Source organism: Macaca thibetana, chromosome 1, assembly GCF_024542745.1.
Source record: "Macaca thibetana thibetana isolate TM-01 chromosome 1, ASM2454274v1, whole genome shotgun sequence".
Lineage (NCBI taxonomy): Eukaryota > Metazoa > Chordata > Mammalia > Primates > Cercopithecidae > Macaca > Macaca thibetana.
In genome coordinates, this window is record NC_065578.1 from 86,175,440 (window position 1) to 86,202,601 (window position 27,162).

The 27,162-nt window shown below is 37.8% G+C and overlaps 3 protein-coding genes across 5 annotated transcripts in view; 2 read left to right on the forward strand and 1 right to left on the reverse strand.

The window, feature by feature from the left end:
• LMO4 (LIM domain only 4) overlaps positions 1-27,162 on the forward strand; it is a 523,833-nt gene that overhangs the window by 156,498 nt on the left and 340,173 nt on the right. The gene's annotated exons all lie outside the window — the stretch shown is intronic.
• SELENOF (selenoprotein F) overlaps positions 1-27,162 on the reverse strand; it is a 270,936-nt gene that overhangs the window by 120,483 nt on the left and 123,291 nt on the right. The window lies entirely within an intron of this gene.
• The window catches only part of HS2ST1 (heparan sulfate 2-O-sulfotransferase 1), a 198,323-nt gene that overhangs the window by 69,719 nt on the left and 101,442 nt on the right, over positions 1-27,162 (forward strand). The window contains exon 2 of one of the 3 annotated variants that reach the window (XM_050774620.1): positions 11,671-11,829. The exons of the other annotated variants lie outside the window; for them this stretch is intronic. The gene's annotated coding sequence lies outside the window, so the exon portion shown is untranslated. The remainder of the gene's footprint in view (positions 1-11,670; positions 11,830-27,162) is intronic. 3 annotated transcript variants of the gene reach the window in all.

Sequence of the window (27,162 nt, forward strand, 5' to 3'; positions counted from 1 at the left end):
AATCACCTAAATTGTATGAGCTTTGCTTGACGTGTTAATGTGATCATTATTACCTGTTAGTAATGGACTAATGAGCTTGGCCTCTTTTTTTTTTTTTTTTTGAAAAATAAAATATTTCTCCCACATTTTCCAGAACAGCCCCAATTTGTTACAATCAGGATTATTTTATCTGCTGTATTTGCTAAGTATTGTTTTACTTTCCTTCTTAGTTTATTAAAAGTGATTTCCTTAAGTATGTGATTTAAGGTTTATCAGTGGGTTTTATTTTCAAGTAACTTCTTATATAAATATTTATCAATGTAAATTTATAACAGAAAAGGTATTTTCTGGACTGTGTTTGTTACAGTTACCCTAGTTATACTTTGTCAGCTTCAGGGCTGCGTTAAGTTAGGTTGGTGTCTTACTGCTTGAAAATTGTTCTTTCTAAACACCCTATTACCCAGCCAGTCTTCTGATTCGCTCACTTGTAGTAAGCAGAATAGTCCCCCTGCCTGCAAGATGTCTGTGTCCTAATCCCTGGAATTTGTAGATATGTTAATGTATGTGCCAAAGGAGAATTAAAATAACAAATGACATTAAGATTGTTAATTAGGTATCTTTAAAATAAGATTATTTTGGATTATTTACATTGTCCAATGTTAATCACTAGGATCCTTAAATTGTGGAAGAGGGAACCAAAAGTGCTATTTGAGAAAGACTTTATTGGCCATTGCTGGTGTTGAAGATGGAGGAGTGGGAAGCATGAACAAAGGAATGAGGGCAACATCTACAAGCTGGTTAAGGCAAGAAAATGGATTCTCCCCCTAAAGACTCCAGAATGAAACAGCCCTGCTAACACCTTGATTTCTGCCTAGTGGGACTAATTTTAGTTTTTTTACCTCCAGAACAGTACCATAATAAATTTATGTTCCTTTAAGCCGCCAAATTATGGTAATTCTTTATGACAGTCATAGAAAAATAATACAGCACCTAACTGCCATGACCTTTGCATTTTGTCACTCACCATAGACCTGGGTAGATACTCCCTGTTCTGCCTGGGACTGCTTTTTTCCCCTCCCTGATTTCAGGGCTACTGTTAAATGCTTTCCTCTACTATTAAGTGGCATGATCTTAACTCACTGCAACCTCCACCTCCCAGGTTCAAGTGATTCTCCTGCCTCAGCCCTCCGAGTAGCTGGAATTACAGGCGCCTGCCGCCATGCCTGGCTAATTTTTATATTTTAGTAGAGACAGGGTTTTACCATGTTGGCCAGGCTGGTCTCGAACTCCCGACCTCGTGATTCATGTGCCTCGGGCTCCCAAAGTGCTGGGATTACAGGCATGAGCCACCATATCCGGCCCTACCCAGGGTTCTTATTTGCAGACAAGAGAATCTACGGTAGCTAGTTTCAGCAAGATATTAAAGCATAGAGAATTGTTAGGAGGGCTAAAGAAGCAGGTTGAGCTTCCAGGAAAGTCTTTCAAAACCATAATGCAGAATCAGCCTAAGGAGCTGATAATAATACTTTCTTCTGAAAGCCACAGAGTCAGGTAGCTCCTACCTCATGTTCCAGATCATTTTGGAGATCTGGCTGCAGATTATCTTGCCTCTTCCTTGACCTAAGTCTTCTGTGGTCCACACTGCAATTATCTGGCCCTGCCATTACCTTTCTGATCTTATCTCCTGTTAGTCTCTCTTATTCACTTTGTTCTAGGAACATCGTTGTCTTGCTGTTTACAAGCCAAATGGCCCTGTAGCAGGGACATGCTTGTAATCATGGCACTTAAAATTTTAATCTATAGCAACCATCCAAAGAAACCAGCCATTTCTATTCAACTAGAAGGTAGGAATTGACACCAGATAAAATAATCCTGATTGTAAGAAATTGGGGCTGTTTTGGAAAATCTTCCTTTTTACCTTTTTTGTCTGTGACCACTGGATCACCATTCATTTTTTCAATTACAATTCATATGTCCAGGATGAGAGAGACTCACTGTCCATGCTGATCCAAATAAAGGTTGCTAGTCTCTCTCACCTCAGCTCTACTTGCAGTGGGGATGAAGATCTGTGGGAAAATGAAAGGGTTTTCTTTTTCAGTTACATCAAGAAGATGGAAAGTAAGATTTTTTTAAAATAGCCTTTTCTAAACTTTCTGATGACTGGTGGAGATGGTGGAGCCATCATTTGCTCAAACAAGGAAAGATGTAGCAAAGGGAAGACTTGTTATGTAAATTTAAGCCACCGATCAGTGATAAGAGTTTCACTACTCAGGCCTCCCTTTCTTTCTGGCGTAGAGGCAGACACCTTTAAAAATGGAGATTTCCTTTATAAATGTAGATTTCCTTTATAAACATGTTTCAAAATAGCCAGCTAAAAGACAGAAAGGTGATTTTAGAGACAAATTTAGTTCAGTAGACAGTCTTTGTAACTTAGCTGTGTTTTTTTTTATTTTTTATTTTTTTATTTTTTGAGACAGAGTCTCACTCTGTCCCCCAGGCTGGAGTGCAGTAGCTTGATCCCGGCTCACTGCAAGCTCCGCCTCCCGAATTTTCGCCATTCTCCTGCCTCAGCCTCCCAAGTAGCTGGGACTACAGGTACGCGCCACCTCGCCCGGCTAGTTTTTTCTTTTTCGTATTTTTTAGTAGAGACGGGGTTTCACCGTGTTAGCCAGGATGGTCTCGATCTCCTGACCTCGTGATCCGCCCGTCTCGGCCTCCCAAAGTGCTGGGATTACAGGCTTGAGCCACCGCGCCCTGCCAACTTAGCTGTGGTTTTTTAACTAAAATGACTGAGCTTGGGGCTAGACCCATTAACTAATAGGGCAAAGAAAGTATTCTCTCTGCCTGGACTCCACATGGATAGCTCTTATAAAGAATCTGCAAGCCTATTTTACCTGAGGGCTTACCTTCTATTAACAAACATTTTATCCACCTTTATTTTCACATTCAGGGCAGTATAGTAATTTAGCCAAAAGGTTTGCAGATTCAACTTTTTAAAATCAACTAGTTGCTTAAGCTTTTTATTTGCCTTTTATAAAGGGGCTTTCAAAAGAAGCAATAAAAATATTGCAGTATTTTTAGAAGCTTCTGCACATCAATAGCCATCCTTGGGTCAGCCAAATTCAGGAGAACTTATTTATTTATTAATATACTTTAAGTTCTGGGATATATGTGCAGAACATGCAGGTTTGTTACATAGGTATATACGTGCCATGGTGGTTTTCTGCACCCATCAACACGTCATCTACATTAGGTGTTTCTCCTAATGCTATCCCACACCTAGCACACTAGCCTCCAACAGGCCCCCGTGTGTGATGTTCCCCTCCCCATGTCCATGTGTTCTCATTGTTCAACTCCTCATTAGTGAGAACATGTGGTGTTTGGTTTTCTGTTTTTGTGTTAGTTTGCTGAGAATGATGGTTTCCCGCTTCATCCATGTCCCTGCAAAGGACATGGACTTACCCTTTTTATGGCTGCATGGTATTCCATGGTGTATGTGCCACAGTTTCTTTATCTAGTCTGTCATTGATGGGCATTTCCGTTGGTTCCAAGTCTTTGCTATTGTGAACAGTGCCACAGTAAACATATGTATGCATGTGTCTTTATAGTAGAATGAAATATAATCCTTTGGGTATATACCCAGTAATGGGATGGCTGGGTCAAATGATATTTCTGGTTCTAGATCCTTGAGGAATTGCCACACTGTCTTCCATAATGGTTGAACTAATTTACACTCCCATCAGCAGTGTGAAAGCGTTCCTATTTAGGAGAACTTATTTTTAAATGCAGTTCTTAAAATCCAATGTTGTTTATTTGGAACATTCCACAGTAATTTAAGATTGTTGTTTGTATGATTTTGCCTTTTTTTTGTGAGCATTTGCTGCTTCTGGAGCCTAAAGCTTCTATGTGTAAATGTAGATTTAGCTGGAAGGTAGAGTACCCCGTTCTTCAGAAATTAAGCATCACATTTTTACGTCGAATCTTGGTTTTGTCTCTCAGATTTCCTTGATCAGCTTAGCCAATGATTTTTCCTACCTAACCTTGCAAGAAAAAGAATCAAAGATAGAATAAATAAATCCCTGTGAATTTTCAAAAGCTACAGTTTACACCCCCTGTAGTATTGCCAGTTTTTGTTTGACTCAGTCAGATATTTAAGGCCTCTAGCCAGATTCAATCCAGATAATTATTGGACCCTGTCCAGTTTCTTTTTTTTCTTTTTTTTGAGACGGAGTTTTGCTTTTATTGCCAAGCCTGGAGTGCAGTGGCACGATCTCGGCTCATCGCAACCTCCACCTCCCAGGTTTGAGCGATTCTCCTGCCTCAGCCTCCCAAGTAGGTGGGATTACAGGTGTATGCCATCATGCCTGGCTAATTTTGTATTTTTTTTTTTTTTTTTTAGTAGAGATGGGGTTTCTCCATGTAGGTCAGGCTGGTCTCAAACTTCCGACCTTGGGGGATCCGCCTGCCCGGGCCTCCCAAAGTGCTGGGATTACAGGCCTGAGTGCCCAGTCGGACCCTGTCCAGTTTCTGTTGTGACTTCTGAACCAAGTTCAGATAAAAAATTTGCTCAAACCTGTATAGCTCAAAACCACAAAATCTTGGATTCTGAAGCTCCACTGAGAGAACTTACCCACAGTCTCTGGTTGTTGTGAGAGAGGAATGGACAGAATGGGCCCAGTGGGTACTTCTCTTGGTCACTGGCTGATCTTGGGGCTTGCTAGATGCTCCACTTCATGCCCCACTCTGATGCCATCTGTTACAAAAAAAAAAAAAAAAAAAAGACTTTAGACGAATTTAACAGAGTTTAATTGAGCAAAGAATGATTTGCAAATCCGGTAGCCCCCCTGAAACATGATAGGTTCAGAGTGACTCTAGAGTTCCCACGTGGTCAGATAATATTTAAGGACAGAGAAAGGAAAATGCGTACAGAAAACAGAAGTGAGATATAGGAACTGCTATATTGGTTACAGGTTGGTGTTTGCCTTACATGAACAGGGATTGAATAGTTAGCCTCCTGTGATTGGCTGAAGCCTTGTAATTGGTACAGTAGTAGGTTATAATGTATTTACACATCTACTTAGGTTATAGTTCACTATATCCAGATACCTTTAGGCTGAACCTAAAATATGTGAGGAGGCAGCTTCAGGCTATACTTAATTTAACGACATAAAGAGCTTATATTTGAGTTAAACATACTAAGCTTATATCTCAAGTGTGCCACTTCCTTTGGTAAGAAGCTTAAACTTTCCAAGGCTCTGTTTTCTCATCTGCAAAATGGAGATAAGACTTGTGCCTCACAGAGTTGCTGTGTGGATTAAATGAGAAAATGTAAGCTTAGCATAGTTTGGCCCTTTACTACTCACATTAACGTATCAATAGAAGAGGATAAAGTATGTACAAAATAATCTTTCTAAGAAAGAAGACACATTTTAGTAATCAGAGCAATTAAATATACTTTAAGCCAGGGGTCCCCAACCCCAGGAACCGGGCTGCACAGCAGGAGGTGAGTGGCATTACCGCCTGAGCTCTGCCTCCTGTCAGATCAGGGGCAGCATTAGATTCTCATAGGAGCATTAACCCTATTGTGAACTGCGCATCTAAGGGATCTAGGTTGCACTCTTTAAGAAAATCTAATCTGAGGTAGAACAGTTTCATCCTGAAACCACTCCCCCCATCCCCCATTCTCCCACTCCCCCACCCTTGTTCTGTGAAAAAATTGTCTTTCTCGAAACTGGTCCTGCTGATTGAAGCCTTAAAAAGAATAGGTTTTAACATTCTCATCTTGCATAACTCATGCACTGAAAATTTGGGTTACTTGGAGTTTTGTAAAACTTTAATTTTCTGTTTCTTTTTTTCTTTTTTGAGATGGAGTTTCGCTTTTGCTGCCCAGAGGCATGGAGTGCAATGGGGCACAATCTCGGCTCACCTCAACCTCCACCTCCTGGGTCCAAGAGATTCTCCTGCCTCAGCCTCCTGAGTAGTTGGGAATACAGGCATGCACCACCATGCCTGGCTAATTTTGTATTTTAAGTAGAGACGGGGTTTCTCCATGTTGGTGAGGCTGGTCTCGAACTCCTGACCTCAGGTGATCCGCCCACCTTAGCCTCCCAAATTGCTGGGATTACAGGCGTGAGCCACGGCGCCTGGCAAGTTTTTTGTTTATATACTGTATAGGGGAAGAAAAATATCTTTTTCTTTTACCAGTCTTAGATTCATTGGCTGGGGCCCTTTACAAGACAGATGCACAAGACAAAACCATACAAATTTATTTAATTTAATTTTTTTTTTTTTTTTTTGAGATGGAGTCTCTGTCGCCCAGGCTGGAGTGCAGTGGCGCAATCTCAGCTCACTGCAAGATCTGCCTCCCGGGTTCACGCCATTCTCCTGCCTCAGCCTCCGAAGTAGCTGGGACTACAGGCGCCCGCAACCACGCCTGGCTAACTTTTGTATTTTTAGTAGAGATGGGATTTCACCGTGTTAGCCAGGATGATCTCGATCTCCTGACCTCATGATCCGCCCGCCTCAGCCTCCCAAAGTGCTGGGATTACAGGCATGAGCCACCGCGCCCGGCTTATTTAGGTTTTGTTTTGTTAAGTAAGTTTTGTTTGACACAGGAGCCTTCATAAGGAAATGAAGACCTAAAGTAGCTGAACTTGACTATTTTTATTCTAGTTTTGATGAAGGGGATTGTAGAAGAATTGAATAAGATAAAAAGTATGAGCTAAGTGTAATAAACCGGGGGAAACTTAGCAAGGCCTGTTTTTTCACTTTCTTCTTGGGGTCTGTGTCTATGTTCCTTTCCTCCCAGTGTAGGGAGGGTACCTCTCACAGAAGAGTCTTATAACTGGCATCAGGGGAAGGTCACCAAGTCTTTCCTGTACCTGCTGTTTCTCAAATTCCTTCATCTTAAAGTATTCAGTATGCCAGGTACTGTATTTTGGGGTAGCGTGTCCCAAACCCTCAACAACTGACTTTCATTTCAAAAGCTTTTAAATCCCCTGTGATAAAAGGTGCAGTTTGTAATGTATGCAACCATACTTAGAAATCTAAAAACTGATAATAGGATTTGGCAGGGGGGTACCCCTATATTGATTACATATGTTTATCTAGTACTTTGATCAAAATTGTTTCCTTTTGAAAAATATAGCAGTGTTGACTTTGGTGGTGGTGGTGGGGGGTTGTTCCTACTTACATGTCTGCTGAAGCATACTATTTTAAGGTTTTGTTTTCTTTATTTATAGATAATTTAAATGCTGACCAGTTACCCTCTCCTTAGAGGCTTTATAAGTGCATTCTTATCAGTAAGATACATATTTACTATATGACTCAGCTAGATTCTATATAGATCATGTCCTTGTATCATTACCAGTACCATATAAAAATGCTATATGGATATATAGGGGAGAAAACATAATTTATTTTGTTTCCTTTTTTGGATTGTTGGTTGAGACATTCTCTTGAAAACAAAAGCCAGATTAACAAAAGAAAAAAGTTTATTAAAGTTTGCTGTACCCATCACTTGGGGGAGGCCTCAGTTCAAAAGTATGTCTCTTTCAAGGCAGTGGCGTGGGCGACTTGCTTAAATAGTATCTTAACAAAAAGCCAGAAATTCTATATAGTGACAAGACAAAAAAGATTCCTCTTCAGGCTTCCAAAAGGTGGGGTAATATGGGAACACAGATTTACTACTGCTGTCTCTGAGCTGATAAGCAGTGTTGCAAAGGGGGCCTAGCTTTAGGTGAGAAAGGCAGCGAGGAGGGGCTGGCAAAGTGTGCCCTTTTCTAAAACTTTTAACTTGAACTAAAATCTCCAGTATTTTAGAGAGGAAAATTTTGTTTTCCTCCAGATACTTAACAGTTTATAAATGTAGTGTTCTAAGAAGTCTGTTAAAGAAACACCTTAATCCTGCTTCCGTGTGAATTTTATTACCTATGAAGCATCATTGTACATTTATGTAAATTCACATTTGCTAAATCACACCGAGGGAAAGCTTAATATAATCATTTCATCATTATATAATCCATTCAGTGTGATTGCATTTCCTCCTGATGCAATTTGATAAACTTGTGTTTGTATAGGTACAAGATAATGTTCCACAGATAATGCAGTTTTATGCATTTTATTTTCAATGCTCTTTAGTGGGTGTATGTGTATGCTATGTAGAGAAATTAGATGAAGTTTCTCTTAACTTCATTATGGGCAACAAAATTCCTTGGCTTTGTTACAGTTTACTAGGCCCTGTAGTTAAAACACCTCTGAGTGTAGGCCAGTTGTAGAATACAAAAGTACTTGTGATAAGAGCTGTAATATGAGATTGAAATTTGTTACACAAAGAGGTTACTGTCCTTTTTTTGAGGATTCAGTTTCTTTAAAACAAATTAATAGTGACTGTTTCGGGATAGTATAAAGTACAGTTTAATTTTTAACAGTGAAAGAGGCTTTGTAGTGGGGTCTCAGTGGTTAAGTCCAATTGTGGGACAAGTAAAAATGTTTAAGGGTCTTTTTATTACAGAATGAAAGCTATATTGTTTCTTAAGGAATTTAATGAACTAAAAAACGTATTTGCTTAACAGTCTGATTGGTAGTACGTCAACCAAGTATCTTCTTTTAACAGAAAGTACATACTTTTGTTAAATAATGAAGTTTTCTGGAAATCTGTTAACTAAGGGTACTTAGAATAGGAATGTGAATATTTCAAATTTTGAATCATCCTTTTCTTATGACAAAACTCTTTTTGTAGCATTACACTGCTTTAGAATAAAGTTCATTAATGCTTGCATAAGAGGTACTGTATGTGTCAAGAATAAAAAGTTGGAACTTGATAAAGTTACAGGATTTTTTTCTTCCTTTCCCAACTCTACTGTTTTGTCATTACTCTTTGAGATGAAAGAGTCTAAACCTGCATGTCTATTTAAGTGTTGAATTTCTTGTTTCTCAATTGGGAAATGAAAGCAAAAATCTACGCTTGATTTTATAATTGACCTATTTGTTTTCAAAAGTATGCACATAAATGTCAAAATTTAAATCTAATGTAAACTATTCACCCTAAGCATTAACATATCTATGTAAAAATAGTTACCCATATTTCAGGTTTAATTACCTTGGTGTTTAAGAGCCCTGATGAATATTCATCTGTTTACCAGGATATGATCTGGAATTATTTTCACTCTGTGCTATTAGATAGCTCTTAAAAACACCAACATTATGTTTTATTTCTCTCACTACATAGCAATTCCTGGGCAACATAGAGGTGACATCAAGAGTAAGAGAGAAAGGGGATTAGATGTCGCCACTGGGATTGAGGTGTTAGAAATAGTACGTTTGTTTAAAGAGAGGAAATGAAATTTTTTTCTTTTTTCTATGCATAAGAAATGAAATTTTGTGGGGTGGGGGAGGAGATCTCTGGTTTGTGATCTTCTTTACTGATTTAATGCATTCTTTCAATATCTATTGGAAGTTATACTATGTCAGTAACTGGTAGATAAATTCTGGGGTTACATACCAAACAAGAGAGACAAGCTTCTGCTTTCTTCGGAGCTTATGTTCTCTTTAGGGATAGCAAAAGAAATAATAATAAGTAAACAAGACAATTTCATTGACTAGTAAGTGCTATGCAGGAAACAATACAGGGTAGAGAGATAAAGAATGATTGGTGGAGTGATTTTAGATTTAGTGCTCTGATAAGGTCTCTCTGAAAAGGTGATAATTAAGATGATGAGAAAGTACCAAGTGGTGGCTGGTTTCTTAAAATGAGGTATTAAATTACCTAGATCAACATATTGGATAAAATATGTAATATTTAAATGCTTTAAACTCTTAAGCTCCAAAATGATACCATTTTTTTAATGATAGCCTGTAACTAGGTGGGGACAGTAGAGAAGGATGGTTTAATGCTGAGCAGAAAAGGAAAACAAAATAGAAAGAGATTTTTAAAAGAAGTACCAAAGGCTGGGTACAGTGGCTCATGCCTGTAATCCCAGCACTTTGGGAGGCTGAGGCGGGCGGATCACTTGAGGTTGGGATTTCGAGCAGCCTGACCAACATGGAAAAATCCTGTCTCTACTAAAAATACAAAATTAGCTGGGCTTGGTGGCGCGTCCCAGTAATCGCAACTACTCGGGAGGCTGAGGCAAGAGAATCGCTTGAACCCGAGAGGTAGAGGTTGTGGTGAGTTGAGATTGTGCCATTGCACTCCAGCCTGGGCAACAAGAGTGAAACTCCGTCTCAAAAAATAAAAATAGCAACAAGTAGCAGAAATATGGCCATAGACTACCTTTCGTAAGTGTTTGTGTTGCAGGTACATGTAGCCCATCTTGACTGGAGATGGTCCAATCCATACTGTCTCCCAAAGCAAATGTAAGCCTCTACAGATGAAACATATTATCCTAGACCTCAGTGAACCCCTACAATTACATTTTCCAGCAAGTAGTCAAAGCATACGAAGAAACAGACAACTGAAGAACCAGCAAGAAGAGACAGCAGAATTGGAATTCCATAGCCTTGACATATTAAAAATATTAGATACATATTTAAAATAACTATGCTTATGAATTACGATACATATGACGATATCTCCAAGGAAATCACAAAAAGCAGCATAGCAGATTTGAAAAGGAACCAGACAAAACTTTTGGAAATGAAAACCCTAGTAACTGAAATTTAGTAAGCCTGGTTCTGTGTTGAGTACTTTGTATCAAATGAATTATCCTACTGAAACCTTATAAACGTTAGACCATATATATATACAACAGCTATTTGAATGCCTTGGAGAGCAACCGGTGTAGGTTCGACTTGAGGGTCTGTGATTCTTGAGATAAGAGAAGCTCGTGAAGTGATCTCCATATTTATTCTGGTCTTTTCCTTGAGGGAATTTTCTAATTCTCAGTGCCAGATGGAGATCAAGCAAAAAGTAGTTTTGCATGGCTAAGGAGCCTAGAGAGGCTGGTAATGGAGGCCTAATCATGGGGCTTGGGGGTGGGAGGAGAACTGCAGACAACTGAATTTTCTGGACATAATATCTGCATATAAGTTCTCCTTTAATTTTGGTAGTTTAATCACTACCAGACCCAGAGCAGGATTTCTGGAAACCCATCTGATAACAGTGACTTTGAGGCTTAAGAGCTGAGCAAAAATTTGAGCAACTTTGAAATACAGATCAAGAGTTCAAATCCATAAAAAACTAGTGAGTGGTACACTGAAGCCGTTATCAAAAAGTATATCTTTTACGATATATTCACCTGTGTAAATTGTGTTCTTAAAAGCTAAGGATGAAAGAGAATTTGTTTAAAGAAATACAGTAATAGGCTAAGGTCTGTGATCTTTATCTTATAAACATATGGAGGAGTAAGGCTGTGTCCCAAATGCAAATACTGCTTGAGGTATTTGAGATTAAACTAAGAAAATACAGTAGTCCCTCCTTATCCATGAGGAATATGTTCTAAGACCCCCCGGTAGATGCCTGAAACCACAGGTAGTACTGGACTCTATGTGTAGTGTCACTTAATCTGATAAAAGTGACTGTGTGGGCGGGGAGGGAAGGGTAGCATATACAGCATGAAGGCACTGGCAGAGGAACAATAATGTCCTGAGTGGGACAGGGTGGTTTAAGATTTCATCACACTACTCACAATAGTGTGCAATTTAAAACTTTTGAATTGTTTATTTCTGGAATTTTTCACTTAATATTTTCAGACTGTGGTTGACTGTGAATAATTAAAACCATGGGTCGTGAAACTGCTGATGAAGGAGGCCTACTGTATTACACCTTCGATCATAATTGTCCACCATCTGAATGAAGCAATATATGATTCTTACTAACTTTTCACTTGCTGTACCAGATTGCTACAGAAGGTAAGACCTACTTAGAGGTCAAGGATATCCTTGTGTTGATCCATACCTAATTCTTTAAGTCTATTCTTTGTTTTTATGTTGCTAAGGGTTTCCAATATATCTTTGTTCTTATATATAACCAGCTTTTAAATGCTTAGAAAAATTTGATGTAAGTATTACAATGTCCTCAGGATTGACCAGCACAGTTAATGCATGACCAAATACATTCAACATCCACAGGAACATATAGCACTCAGGAGCATGTTTTTAATAGGTCAGTGAATTTTCTATAGAGCTACTGCTGAGAATCATTTTTTAAAGTAATATGCTTGTCTCAAATATGCTTGTCTAAGTCAATAAGTCCATTTCACTAGAAAGTTTACAGGCAGTAAATAAAGTAATACACTGAACGAATTTTTATTGTCTCAAGTGACACAATGTCTCTAGTTTTCTTACTGTTCACAGCAGTTTTACTACAGAAGCACAACAGTCATTCCTGTTCTCTTAGTGGAATTATTCGTGGCTTTTAATAAGGTAGATTTTATTAGGTTTCAAGATCTTGAATTTTTTTAGGCTTCTGTTTCCATACACACATATTCACATTTAATATGGCTTTCTAAAGTACCTTTAGATCAGAATTCATCTTTACTTTTGCTGTGTTTAAAGCATTTTCTATTGAACTTTTCAGTGAAATTCACTCAATGTAGTATTTTTCCACTTTCCCAAAATCTAATTTAATATTAAAGCTGATTTACAGAAATTCATCTAAAACTTTGCTACTCAGGCTGTGGTTCATGGACTAGCAATCTTTGGCCATCACATGGGAGCTTATTACCCATGCAGAATGCTCCTCCTCCCCCATGCCGTCGCTTACTGACTCATAATCTGCATTTTAATAAGCTCAGGTGATTCATATACACATTTAAGTTTGAGAAGCATAGATCTACAGATCTAAAAGTTTATTTACTAGTGCTTATACTTAATTTAGTTAACCCTCAAAGGGAAAGAGCACTGTGTTTTAGAAAATGTATACCACAGCATGAAAGATCAAGGTATATTAAAAGGTTTCTAGGAATATCCTAGAGGCTGATGTAATCTGTTCTTTTTGGAAAACAATAATTTTTCTTTTCTTTTTTCTTTTTCTTTTTTCTTTTTTTTTTTTGAGATGGAGTTTCGCTTTTGTTGCCCAGGCTAGAGTGCAATGGCGCGATCTCGGCTCACCGCAATCTCCGCCTTCCAGGTTCAAGCGATTCTCCTGCCTCAGCCTACCGAGTAGCTGGGATTACAGGCATGCACCACCACGCTGGCTAATTTTGTATTTTTAGTCAAGACAGGGTTTCTCCATGTTGGTCAGGCTGGTCTCGAACTCCCAACCTCAGGTGAATTCACCCTCCTCGGCCTCCCAAAGTGCTGGGATTACAGGCATGAGCCACTGCACCTGGCCTTTTATTTTCTTCTTAGTGGTTTTACCATGTCATTTGTTATATGCCTTTCTTTTTGTTTATCTATTAATAATCTAGTTACACATCTTCAGTTTCAGCTCTTTTCTGTAGACTTTTGAAACCAGTGTTTGTTCTTTCTCCCATTTGACTCAATTTCTATATCTGACATTTTCCATATCCAAAAAGAATATATCATCATTCTTTTCAAATTATGCTTTTTCCCGCAACTTACTTTTGTTAATCATACTAGGTTTTAGGCCTAGTAAAGTCAAGCATTCTCCAAGAGTCTTTTCACAACTTTTCTAGTATACAGTGATTTTTCCTTTCTTTGTTCCTGTAACCCTAGAGTAGGTATGGAATTCATGTCTTTAACCCAACTTTCTATTTCCATGTTATTTGTACTTCTAATAATAAAGTTTCTGACAATAAAATATGTCCTTGGAATGCCTCTTTGTAGACGGCAGTAATACTCCAAATGATTAAGTTGAAAATAGTTATGCCAAAGAAAGGGAGAAAATAGTTATGCCAGCAAGTACACCTTGTCTATTGGTTGACTGTAAATATTAATTCTTTTGTTTCTGTGTTTTCAGTTAACAGGGTTGGCATGTTATGTAGTAACCAACTCTTAACAAATCTTGACTCATTAAAAAAAAAACTAAATGAAAATCCCAAAAATAGAACAGTTCTTATAAAGCAAATAATGAGTATTTTTACCTTTAAGTACATAAGAAGTGGACTTAAAATTTATGCTTGATGCCTTATCAGATGTACTGGTAATCATTTCTTAAAGCTATATTGGATTATACAAATGTAAACTAATGGTATACTAACTTAAAAAACACAATCTTAAGACTAAGGAATATTGAAGATCATCATCCCCTTATTTGAAGGTAATGGAAACTGAGACAGCATTAAATGCCTGTTTCTAGTATTTCTTACCAAAAAGTATGTACAGCATATCTCTCAGCTTTTGATTTTTAGTCTAAAGTCCAGAAGCTCCAAGATGAAAAATTTCCAAATTATGCTCACTTCAAATAGAGAATATAACTTGGACTACGTGGCATTTGGCATGAGACTGCATGTGAATAATTTTAACACGAAAGACTTCTCGTTCCAAAAAAAAAGTTCCAAGGAGTAGAATGTAGTTGGTAGTTTGCCCTAATCGATTGTTGGGGACATCTAGAGTTGTGCATTTGAAAGCTTGTAAGACTTTGCCCAGTTTCACTCTATGCGTGTTTTCTACTATTGTTTCCTTTATAGGGCATGACAATCATTTTACCTTTTATAGCTGTTGTAAGCTTTAGCTATGTAGCACAGTGGGAACATACACAATTTTGCACTTGGGAAAGTACTACCCTGTTTTCTAGGTTATAATTACTGAAACAATTTTACCAGTTCTCCCCTCAGTTTCTGTTGAGGAGTACCCACATATGCCTACTGTTCTAGAGAAGTTTAAGATACCAGTTCCTCTGAATCAGAATTAATGCCTGCAGTATATTGGCTTCCAGGGTTTGTTGCTTTGTATTGGTCATCTTAAGTATAATGGAAGAAAGCTTTTGTTCTTATACAAGTGGATATAACCTTGATAATCTTGTATATCACTTTGAGAAATAGGAAAAATAGCTGAAAAATCAGAACAAAAATATTTTAAAATCTTTATTTTTCCAAAATGCCAAAATGTTCTATGGGGATAATCAGGAGAAAAGAGGTGCTGTATGTGAATACCTTTAGATTTACTGTACACAGGCTAATCCTCATAATCCATTGCTTATCTTTTTGAACCAAGTTCCTATCTCCCCAAAATACCATGTTAATCTTCGGGTTAAATTTTGTTTCAAATCTTTATTTCCTTTTGGGGAAAAAAAAAAAAAAAAAAAAAAAAGGCTGTTGTAGTGGTTGTTTTCCAAATTTTCCTTGCCTTGTCATTTTTTGTATGGGCTATCTGCAAAGGAGAAAATTTGTAATCTAAATTTAATATAGCTTCAAATATTTAAATGGTTTTTAAAAGTCCAAGAGAGTTTTCCTCTGAAAATTAAAAGATAGAGCCTTCTAGAACTTTAGAGCTCAGAACTAAAGAACTTTAAAAATAAAGTATTACTTTTAAAAAGACTATTTATGAAAAGTTGTTATTGTAGTATTACTGTTGTAGTTTTTTTTGAGACGGAGTTTCACTCTTTTTGCCCAGGCTGGAGTGCAGTGGCGCGATCTTGGCTCACCTCAATCTCCACCTCCCAGGTTCAAGCGATTCTACTGCCTCAGCCTTCTGAGTAGCTGGGATTACAGGCATGTGCCACCACGCCTGGCTAATTTGTATATTTAGTAGAGACAAGGTTTCTCCATGTTGCTCAGACTGGTCTCAAACTCCCGACCTCATGTGATCTGTCCACATCGGCCTCCCAAAGTGGTGGGATTATAGGCAAGAGCCACCCCCCGGCCAGGAGTATTGTTTGTCTGTTTGTTTGTTTTTTGAGACGGAGTCTTGCTGTCTCCCAGGCTGGAGTGCAGTGGCGCGATCTCAGCTCACTGCAAGATCCGCCTCCAGCATTCACACCATTCTCCTGCCTCAGCCTCCCGAGTAGCTGGGACTACAGGTGCCTGCCACCGCGCCTGGCTAATTTTTTGTATTTTTAGTAGAGATGGGATTTCACACTGTGTTAGCCAGGATGGTCTCTTTCTCCTGACCTCGTCATCTGCCTGTCTTGGCTTCCCAAAGTGCTGGGATTACAGGCGTGAGCCACTGCATCTGGCCGGACTATTTGTATTTTTAAAATAACGTCTGCTTCTAAATTTTTTGGTAGGTGAGATAACTTTGTATGTAGCTGCTGTTTAGACTCTTAAATGTTAAACCTGGCCAGGCGCCATGGCTCACGCCTGTAATCCCATCACTTTGGGAGGCCAAGGCTTGCAGATTGCTTGAGTACAGGAGTTCCAGACCAGCCTGGGTAATATGGTGACACCCTGTCTTTACAAAAATTACAAAAAAATTAGTGGGGCGTGGTGGTGTATGCCTATAGTCCCAGTTACTTGGGAGGCTGAGGTGGGAGGATCACCCAAGCCTGGGAAGTTGAGGCTGCAGTGAGCTGTGCCGTGATTGCACCACTATACTCCAGCCTAGGTGACAAGAGTGAGACCCTGGAGACTTTGTCTCAGAACAACAACAAAAAAAAGAGTTAAACCTATGTATCTCAATCACTATGTAGTTTGTTTTTTTTACACAAAAGTCTATTTTTTTTCCTTGCCCTTTGAACCAAAAAAATAAATAAATAAAAAATTTTCCCCCTGCTGACTACCTTGTATAGGTCCCGTTTTTGGTAACCTACAACCCTGAAAATCCTTGACTCCTGATTGGACATTTTGGGAGTCATCTTAAAGCCATTTGGGAAGCATTGATCAGTCTAGAATGTAGATATGGAACAATGGCTCTTGCTACTTTTTAGCAGTGGAACTATTTAATTAAAATCAGTCACAGAAACTTAGGATGTATAAATGTACAACACATAAACAAACTCCTCTTCTTTTGAAGCAGTAGGCGCAGAGGTTGGATTTGGGCCCTATCTACTTGTATAAGCAAGGGGTGTGTGTGGCCCACACCCTGATGACTCCACAGATCCCAGCCCAGACTAGAAGAATGCGTCTGTAATAAGTGATGAATCAGGTGAAGAAGGATCTTTGAATAGGGAAAGCAAAGTATTGGTGCCTTATAAGTTTTGAAGAAACCCTTGACTGGCTATGATTGAAGTAGAACATAAGATTAAATCAGAAGCTCTTTAAGATGCATTTTATCTGTTTTGTGTTAGGTATGAAATTAGTTGAGGCTAAGATTCAGGAGAAAAAAATAGAATAATGTTTACACATTGTTAACATGAGTATTCATACTAAATGGGATTTTACGTGCAGTTAACTAAAGCTAAAAAATAGTTTTTGAATGTATACAGTATTCATGAACAAAAATCATTTAGTTTTTGTTTTTATGAATAGCATTGTAAAGTTCAGTGCTTACGTTACCATTAACCTGTTTAATCAGATGCACTTAGAGTTGCGTATTCTGGGTTTGTGTTAGAACAAAAAGTCAATTTTTGTAATTTCTTTTATGCTTGTCTCTTGAATTTTGTTTGATGCTCTTACCTTTATAGACCCTGTCAAATACAGCCAGCTCTCTGTAGCCATTGGTTCCATACCTGGATTCAACCAGTCACAATAAAAAATATTCAGAGAAAGAAAGGATGGTTGCTTCTGTAATGAAGATATACAGATTTTTTTTCTTGTCATTATTCCCTGAACAATACAGTATAACAACTATTTACATAATATTTTCATTGTAGTAGGTATAATAAGCAACCTAGAGATGATGGAAGTATATAGGAGGATGTGTGTAGGTTATATGCAGATATTATACCATTTAATATAAGGGACTTGAGCATCTCCTCTGAAGTTTGGTATTTGATAGAGTTCTTAAAAGCAGTCGTCTACGGATACTGAGGGATGGACAACTGTATGTAATTGTTTGTTTTTTAGTCCCCCGCTAACTTGTTACATTTTTTAACAATAGGATTCTCAATATGTGGCTAAGGAAAATGTTTGTGCCACCAAACATAGCTTCTGAATCTTTTTTGTTGTTCATTTATTGATTCAAAAAATATTTACTGAATACTGGGTGGGCGTGGTAACTGACACCTGTAATCCCACCACTTTGGGAAGCTGAGATGGGCAGATCACCTGAGGTCAGAAGTTTGAGACCAGCCTGGCCACCATGGTGAAACCCCATCTCTACTACAAGTAGAAAAATTAGCTGGGCATGGTGGCAGGTGCCTGCAATCTCAGCTACTTGGGAGGCTGAGGCAAGAGAATTGCTTGAACCCGGGAGGTGGAGGTTGCAGTGAGCTGAGATCATGCTACTGTGCTCCAGCCTAGATGATGAAGGGAGACTCCATCTCAAAACAGATGTACAAATATATATATAAGCCTGTGTATCTCAATCACTATGTAGTTTGTTTTTTTTACACAAAAGTCTTTTTTTCTTACTCTTTTGACATATATATATAAAATTGTTAAGGGGCTGTTTGTCAGAGGAATGCATCATACAGCAAGTTTTGTTTATTAGCAGAGAAATATTTACTCTGTATTAGAGTCACTGTCATCTGAAGAATGACAGAGTAAAATTTTTTGTGCCAGTTTGAGTATATTCCCTGAACTAATTCCATCCATAGTTGGATACGAGAATATAAAAGACAAAATGTCCTTTCTAGAAATAGTCACAGTGCACTCATGGTGAACACTAACACTAAAGTTGCTATAGAGCTTCAAGTTTTTCAGAGAATATTAAGAGTTATAAGGAGACTTAGGAGCCATATAGTGCATATTCTCAACCAATATAGAAATCCAGGCCGTATCGTTTTTGATAGGCCAGCATTAGTCGCCTACTTAAAATTTCTACAAATGGTTACATTCGTAAAGGACAAGCTATTTCTTTCTTTTTTTTTTTTTTTTTTTGAGATGGAGTCTCGCTCTGTCGCCCAGGCTGGAGTGCTGTGGCTGGATCTCAGCTCACTGCAAGCTCTGCCTCCCGGGTTCACGCCATTCTCCTGCCTCAGCCTCCCGAGTAGCTGGAACTACAGGCGCCCACCACCTCGCCCGGCTAGTTTTTTGTATTTTTTAGTAGAGATGGAGTTTCACCATGTTAGCCAGGATGGTTCGATCTCCTGACCTTGTGATCGGCCCGTCTCAGCCTCCCAAAGTGCTGGGATTACAGGCTTGAGCCACTGTGCCCGGCCGCTATTTCATTTTTAATTAGGTCATTCTTGGAAATAATAGTTTGAATAATTAGTTGAACAAAAAGTGCCAGTTTTGACCTCTGCAGTTAAAAGTTTATGCCTAATCTAATCAGCCTTCCACAGGATGGCAGTTAACATGTTTAAAGATAGTTATCATGTCCCTCTGATAAGATTTTTTTTTTCTTTGTATCAGTATCTTTTAAAGTTGATATCTTTTGCTATGAATCTCAAATTGAGAAGGGTTGCTTATCATAGTATGAATACCCTTTCGCCCACGCAGAGGCAGGATCTTCTTCTGTACATGTTGGTTTTGCTATTTTTCTTGAGCTTTCAGTATTTTGTCTTGTTAACTCAAGGTTGGTGTACCTTATCCTCCAATTTTCCTAAATTTTCAAATATATCAATCCTGATACCTTTTTAAGCAAGAAAATATTTGATCTATTAGTGCTATTTTAACTAATTGACTCTTAAATCATTATATTAAATTATAGAGTAAATTTTAAGGTATAGCCAGTGAAAAAATTAACTACAATAAAAGACAAAATTGAGTGATATTAGACATTTAGTGTATAAATAAACATCAGTGATTTACATTGTTGGAAAAATAATAACACTGTAAACATGATCTCTGTAGCAACTATGGATTCAATAATTAACGATTAAATGAATGTGTATATTTTGAATGCTCTTCCTTTATATATCATCACTTGTTGGATACATAAGTATTCAGATGGCCTTTGTGGCATGTTTAAGAGACTCTCTTTTACTAGGTGAACTGAGATGCTCCTAAATTGTAATTACATAGTGAAAGACCTCACATACCAATCCTTGTTCTCCTCAATCATATTACCAAAGTTTGGTGTATTTTGAAGGATTTGCCTATGATAAAATAACTTTTTAGAGTTTTTTTAAAGAATCAGTGTGATGGAAGAAAACAGTGGATTTCTGTTAGCATTTTGTGAGAAGTGGATGATTACATTACTATTGTCTCTACTTCTTCCTTGTAAAGAAAATATCCTCATTACATTTTTGAGTGAAAAGAAAGATTTATTTCTAGAGCCATATTTTTGTATGAAATTATGGTTTTCATAACTTTCTAAATATTAGGTGGAATAAGAGAAATTCTTGTCTAATCTGTTATGAAAACAAATCTTTAAATTTTTTTTGTGAAAATCTTGAAATACGCTGGTAAGTTTTGTAATAGGCTGTGTAGCATTCCATTGCAATTTGGGGAAATGCTTACTGTTTTCCTTGTAATGTTTTCCATTACCTTAAAATGCACTAGTATTGCGTAAGGACAGTAGTGAATTAATGAAAAAATTTAGCATTGACATGACCCACTCAGCTTATTTTTTGTTGCCAAAAGGTTCAAAAGAAGACATTTAGTAATGCTGTGAGCCGTGGGAGTTGCTGAGCTGGTTTATTATTACAGCACAACCCAGACATGCAAGATATCCTTAAATAAAGGGCATTGAGGTAAATAATGCACACAGAGCACTTAATAGTCAACGGGACTTGGTTTGCATATATAGGCAATGCTGCCTACTGATTGATGAAGCCTATTATCATGAGATTGTATTTTTATTAAAGGCAACACTAATTCTGTGCACAGATGATTAATAGCCAAATGTTTATAGATTTTAGTTAATTACAATGGTTAAGATGAAAATTCTGAATGAAATAAATTGAATCATTTCTTTATATTGATCCATTATACATGAAATTATTAAAGCTTAAGATTGCCATGTAAAGGTAAATCATGCTATGAGTATTCTAACCAAAGTGAATCATTTTAGTCAGTTCTTCTCATGATATTGACATGCTATGATTAATCTAAAATTGATTTCTAAATATTTGCTAACATAAGATAATAGCTTAATCCCTTTATTAGCAATAATTTTTGTTCAGTAGCAGCTGCTGAGTTAGAGCGATAAGGACAAGTCATTGTTAACATTCTGTTGTAGAATTCTTCTAGTTCTTTCATTATATGACTGCTAGTACTTTTTTTCTCTACAGTATGGAGTGAGTGAAATAGCAGTCTTATAAAATAGAAGATATTTTAGACTAAGTGAACAATGCTGTCCATTGCAGTAGGAAGAAGGGTAAAATTCTTTTCTGACAATAGCATAAAGGTTTCTTGGTCAGCAAGTTCTGTATAGGTTATACCTAAATAACCTCTTAATTTCTTTTCTTAAGCCCTGCAGTCACACCAGAAGCAAATGAAAATCATTTAGAAACTCAGATTTATCAGTTTATGATATTACGTCTAGTTTTTTTAAAAAGTTATATTCTAGAATATAGTTTCATACACGTACTTTCACACACACATATTCATATAACATCCTTAGAGATACATGTATATGTGTATGTGCATTTTCTATTTATATTTTGTGATGCTTGGCTTCCTAACACACGAGTAAAAATATCTACCAAATATTTAATTTGTAGCTCCTGCCACCATTTCTACAATGGTGGGAATACCTAGAGGCTTGGCCTGTAAGTTATTATAGAGGATGCACAGAAGGACACACGCTCAAGCACTGTGAGAGCTCAGTAATTAATACACTCCCAGCATAGCAAGGCTGGTTAAAATGTGATAGGAGATACCACCTCCTTTTTCACTTCATACCTGTTACTTTCTACTCATTTTTTTTTTCATCTCAAAATGCTTTGCACCCCTCTGACATTTCTCCAGTAATTCACATCTTTACAGTATTTTTTTTCATTCTAAGGCTACTTCACAACACTTGACTTTACAGTATTTGCAGTGTGACATAGTTTATCATTTACACACAATGCTAATGTAGAATACCATTTCAATGCCTGTGTCCTTGTCTCTCTTTCATTTAAAAATAATGGCATCAGATTCTCCTTGAAGTGCTGTGTTTATAATTTTCTGTATATTCCTGTGCATCTATTTTTAAATCTTTTAATAGTCTCAACTATGTAATCTTAGTTTTCAGTAAAATAAAATGGTAAAAATCTATCTTCTTAGTTGCAAATTAATCTGAAAGTAAAAATTATTTTTTAAAAAAATTTTATTTGTAATTTTTGTGGGTACATAGTAGGTATAAAATTAATTTTTAATTGTAGCATATAACTAAGAAAGGTAATCAGATTTCGGAATTGCGAGGAAAGAAATATTTTCATAGAAAATTACTTAAATTGGGCATTCTTGGACACTGCTTTTGGTCTAGTCTTCCTGACAAATTTTTTAAGTAGAATGTTTCCTGTGTTAAATCTCAGAGAAGCAAAGTCAATTTACCTGAGATTATATTGAGATATAATCAATATGTAGAGTGACTTAAAAATAAGAAGACAAGTCCAGTAGTAGGTCTTATACAGAAATTTGTCTCATTTCTTTTCACAACTCATGTTCTTAGGGCAAAATAATGTATAACATATACCATTAGTTAATGACTCATATTTAGAATTTGATAATTATATCTAGCACTTAAGCAGAAATGAAGACTGATTTCTTGTGTCATATACTGATGAAACATTTACATACTGTAATATTTTGAAACATAATTACTGAGCAAAAATGACATGAATGTTTTACTTAATTGCATTTGCTTCAGTATCAGTTATCCAGAAATTCCAAGGCAGTTCTTAAGTGAACTTTCTAAATTCAGTAGCAAGTAACCTTTTAGTCCAGCTCATAAATTAATGTTTTGACAATTTATTAGGAAACAGTGCAGGATAAAATTGAAAAGACTTGGAGTGGGTACAACTGTTTATGTTTGGTTACAGCTTAAGAAGGTTTCGCAAGCCCCATTACAGTAAAAATTCCTCATAAACAGTATTTTAAAATATTAAAATCTACTTGCTAATTCTCTAGCTACCAAGCTACAAAAATCAGAAGGAGTTGTGTTGTGTTGTTTTGTTTTATTTTATTTTGTTTATTTATTTGAGACAGGGTCTCACTCTGTCACCCAGGCTAGAGTGCAGTGGTGCAATCATGGCTCACTGCAGCCTCGACCTCTTGGACTCAAGTGATCCCCTTGCCTCAGCCTCCCAAGTAGCTGGGACCACAGGCGCATGCCACCACACCCTGCTGATTTTTGTAGTTTTTGTAGAGATGAGGCTTTACCATGTTGTCCAAGCTGGTCTCAAACTCCTGAGCTCGAGCGATCGCCTACCTCAGCCTCTCAGATTGCAGGCATGAGCCACCCCATACTGGCCCAGAAGGATTTTGAAATTAGAAAATTACTGTGGACAATATTGTGAATTCCTAGCTTGTCACTATTACCTCTGTTATATACAATGTGTATTATGTGTTTACCTTTCCCCATCCCTTTAAACTGTGTATAAAACAGTAAGTGTGATAATTAACCTTCTTTCCAGTAATCTTTGGAAAGAAGTAGGAAAGGTGAACAGGCTCAAATTAAATGCAGTCTCAGACATCGAAGAGACTTCCAAGAAAATGGGAGCAGCTGATCTTGTTGTTTGTAGTAGTCCCCTAACATACAGTTAGCCAGTTAGCCAGTACTTACAAACACAGAAATGGACTTCAGGTTGAGTAGTTGCCATGGGTATATACCATTTGACTGTTTTTAATGTCTGATTGTTTACAATATTGCATATCTCTCTCACTCCCCACATATCATGGTTTATTAGTCAGCTTTTGGTAAACTGTAATAGCAAACAACTCAAAAATTTTAGTGGCTTATTTGTTCTCATGTGTACTTTGTGAATCTGCTGTGTTCTGCTCTGTGCCCTCTTATTCTGATACCTAGGCTAAAGGAGAGAGGGAAGATGTGATAGCAGGACCTGTATCATGGCTCTTAAAACTTCTGCTTGAGGCTGGGCGTAGTGGCTCACACCTGTAATCTCAGCACTTTGGGAGACCGAGGCGAGCGGATCATGAGGTCAGGAGATTGAGACCATCCTGGCTAACAGAGTGAAACCCCGTCTCTACTAAAAATACAAAAAAATTAGCCAGGCATGGTGGCGGGCACCTGTAGTCCCAGCTGCTTGGGAGGCTGAGGCAGGAGAATGGTGTGAACCCGGGAGGCGGAGCTTGCAGTGAGCCGAGATTGTGCCACTGCACTCCAGCCTGGGCGACGCAGCAAGACTCCTTCTCAAAAAAAAAAAAAAAACACACACACACACACACACAAATAAAACTTCTGCTTGAAACTGACACATAGCCCTTTCACATGTCATTGGTAAAGCAGGTCAAATGAAAGCAAGAAATGTAAGCCTTCTATAGGAACAGGCTCAGTAAGGGAAGGGCAGCTAATACTAGGACTGTAATACTATTTGTCACATAGGAGTTAATATTTCTGTCTCCCAGCTGCACCAACCACTGCCCCATCCCTACTGTTTATGGTAGAGAAGCACATTTTAATTTTTTTAGCTTTTAGATGATTCTTGATTTTCTTCTTAATTACTATTTACATATTATAGAATGAAATTAGGAGGTAACAGTAAAATCAGTGACACTGGTGAATGCAGAGAGATTAGTTTACAGAACATATTATGTCATTTATATCCATACTGTTAACTTCTTACTACAAAAATAAATTGACAGTAATGTAGGAAAAACATATTCCCTCCTTGTTTTTTTGTATAGAGTACCATTCTGGTGAAGGAGCCAGTAGAGAAATTTGGAGGAACAAATTAAACATTTTTATTTTTCATGTTAGATATTTTTATATGTAGACTAATACTAGATGTTCTGCTCTTTATAGCCATATTCATATAGCTATAAATTTGAAATATTTTGAAGTACCAAAGCTTTTAAAGTAATATTTCTTATTTATTTAAAACACAATAAAAGCATATAAAGACACAAATAGATTTTCATGTTTTTACTGTTTTTTTGTTTGTTTGTTTTTTTGAGACAGAGTCTCCCTCTGTTGCCCAGGCTGGAGTGCAGTGGCACGATCTCAGCTCACTGTAGCCTCCACCTCCTGGGTTCAAGCGATTCTCTTGCCTCAGCTTCCTGAGTAGCTGGGACTACAGGTGTGTGCTGCCATGCCCAGCTAACTTTTGTATTTTTAGTAGAGATGGGGTTTCATCATGTTGGCCAAGCTGGTCTTGAACTCCTGGCCTCAGGTGATCGCCCACTTCAGCCTCCCAAAGTGCTGGGTGAGACATGAGCCACCGTGCCTGGCCTCTTCACCTTTCTTATAGAAATATATTCCTATTAATGAGTAGCAAATAATTCTGAACATAAAAGTTGAGATTCTGAATTTCCTTCCTGTCAACTCAAAAAGCCATCAGTTCCATTATGTTTTTGTTCAGTTATATTTCCTTTTACTTTTTACCAAAATTTTTTCCTCCAGCATTCTTTTTATTATTATTTTTTTTAAATTTTGCCCAGGGTGGAGTGCAGTGGCATGATCGTAGCTCACTGCAGCCTTGAACTCTTGGGCTCAAGCAATTCTGTCTCCACCTCCCAACAGCTGGGACCACAGGTGCATGCCACCACACTCAGCTAATTTTTAAATTTTTTTGTAGTGACAGGGTCTCACTATGTTTTCCAAGCTGGTCTGGAATTCCTGGGCTCAAGTGATCCTCCTGCCTTGGCCTCCCAAAGTGCTGAGATTACAGGCATGAGCCACTGTGCCCAGCTGTTCCCCAGTATTCTTAATGCCACTTGAAAGATTGATTCTATAAATGGGTTCACTTTTCTTTTCATTGTTTAATTAACTCATCAATAATAGAATTAGGGCATTGTATATTGTTATTTTATAGGACAGCCATCTGTCTTACTTAACAAAATCAGCATAATTTAAATCTTAATTTCATATTGAGCACCTCTGTTAGGGTACACAAGAGTTTTTCTTATTTGGCAGCACAACAGTCCAAAGCAAAGTGACACATTTAGGTCTAAGATATGTACCTTGAGGAATTGATATTGTAACTTTCTTCTTTATGCATGATTTTGGAGATGCAAGTAGCATAGCTAGGACATGTGGTTTTATTTATATTGTTTAGTGGCTAAGGAAGGTTAACTTGAAATCTTTTTGTATTTGCATAGTAACGTAATTATCACTTCTCCTTCAGTGTGCATGCAGTGCATTGATTCATGATTAATTGATTCCCCTTTCTGCAATATTGTCTTCCAGTACTTTCAGAGGATAGAAATTTCCAGTAATGCTTAAAGTGTTCTACTTTTTTTTTCTTCATTTGAGGGTTACTTACCCATCAGCATTTCACCTTTTTACTAGCACTTTTATCCAAATCATAGATTTTCCTATCACTGTCAATATTTGTATTAGTCTGTTCTCACGCTGCTAATAAAGACATACCGGAGACTGGTAATTTATAAAGGAAAGAGTTTTAATGGACCCACAGTTACACATGACTGGGGAGGCCTGACAATTATGGCAGAAGGCGAAGGGGAAGCAAGACACATCTTAATGTGGTAGCAAGCAAGAGAGCTTGTGCAGGGGACAGGCTGTCATGAGACTTATTCACTATCATAAATAAAACAATCAGATCTTGTGAAACTTACACACTATCATGAGAATAGCACAGGAAGGATCCACCCCCAAGATTCAGTTGCCTCCCACTGTGTCCCTTTCACAACACATGGGACTTATGGCAGCTACAACTCAAGATGAGATTTGAGTGAGGACACAGCCAAACTATATCATTCTGCCCCTGGCCCCTCCTAAATCTCATGTCCTCACATTCCGAAATGAAGCATGCCTTCCCAACAGTCCCCCAAAGTCTTAACTCATTCAACATTAACTCAGAAGTCTACAGTCCAATGTCTCATCTGAGACAAGGCAGGTCTCCTCTGCCTATGAGCCTGTAAAATCAAAAGCAAGTTAGTTACTTCCTAGATACAGTGGCAGTATAGGCATTGGGAAAATATAGTCATTCCAAATGGGAAAAATAGGCCAAAACAAAGGGGCTACAGGCCCCCTGCAAGTCCGAAATTCAGTGGGGCAGTCAAATCTTAAAGCTCCAAAATGATCTTTTTTGACTCCATGTCTCACATCCAGGTCATGCTGCTGCAGGAGGTGGGCTTCCCCATGTTCTTGGACAGCTCTGCCCCTGTGGCTTTGCACGGTACAGCCTCCTTTGTGACTGCATTCATGGGCTAGCTTTGAGTGTCTGCAGCTTTTGCAGGTGCATGGTGCAAGCTGTCTACTATTCTGGGGTCTGGAGTAAAGTACCCC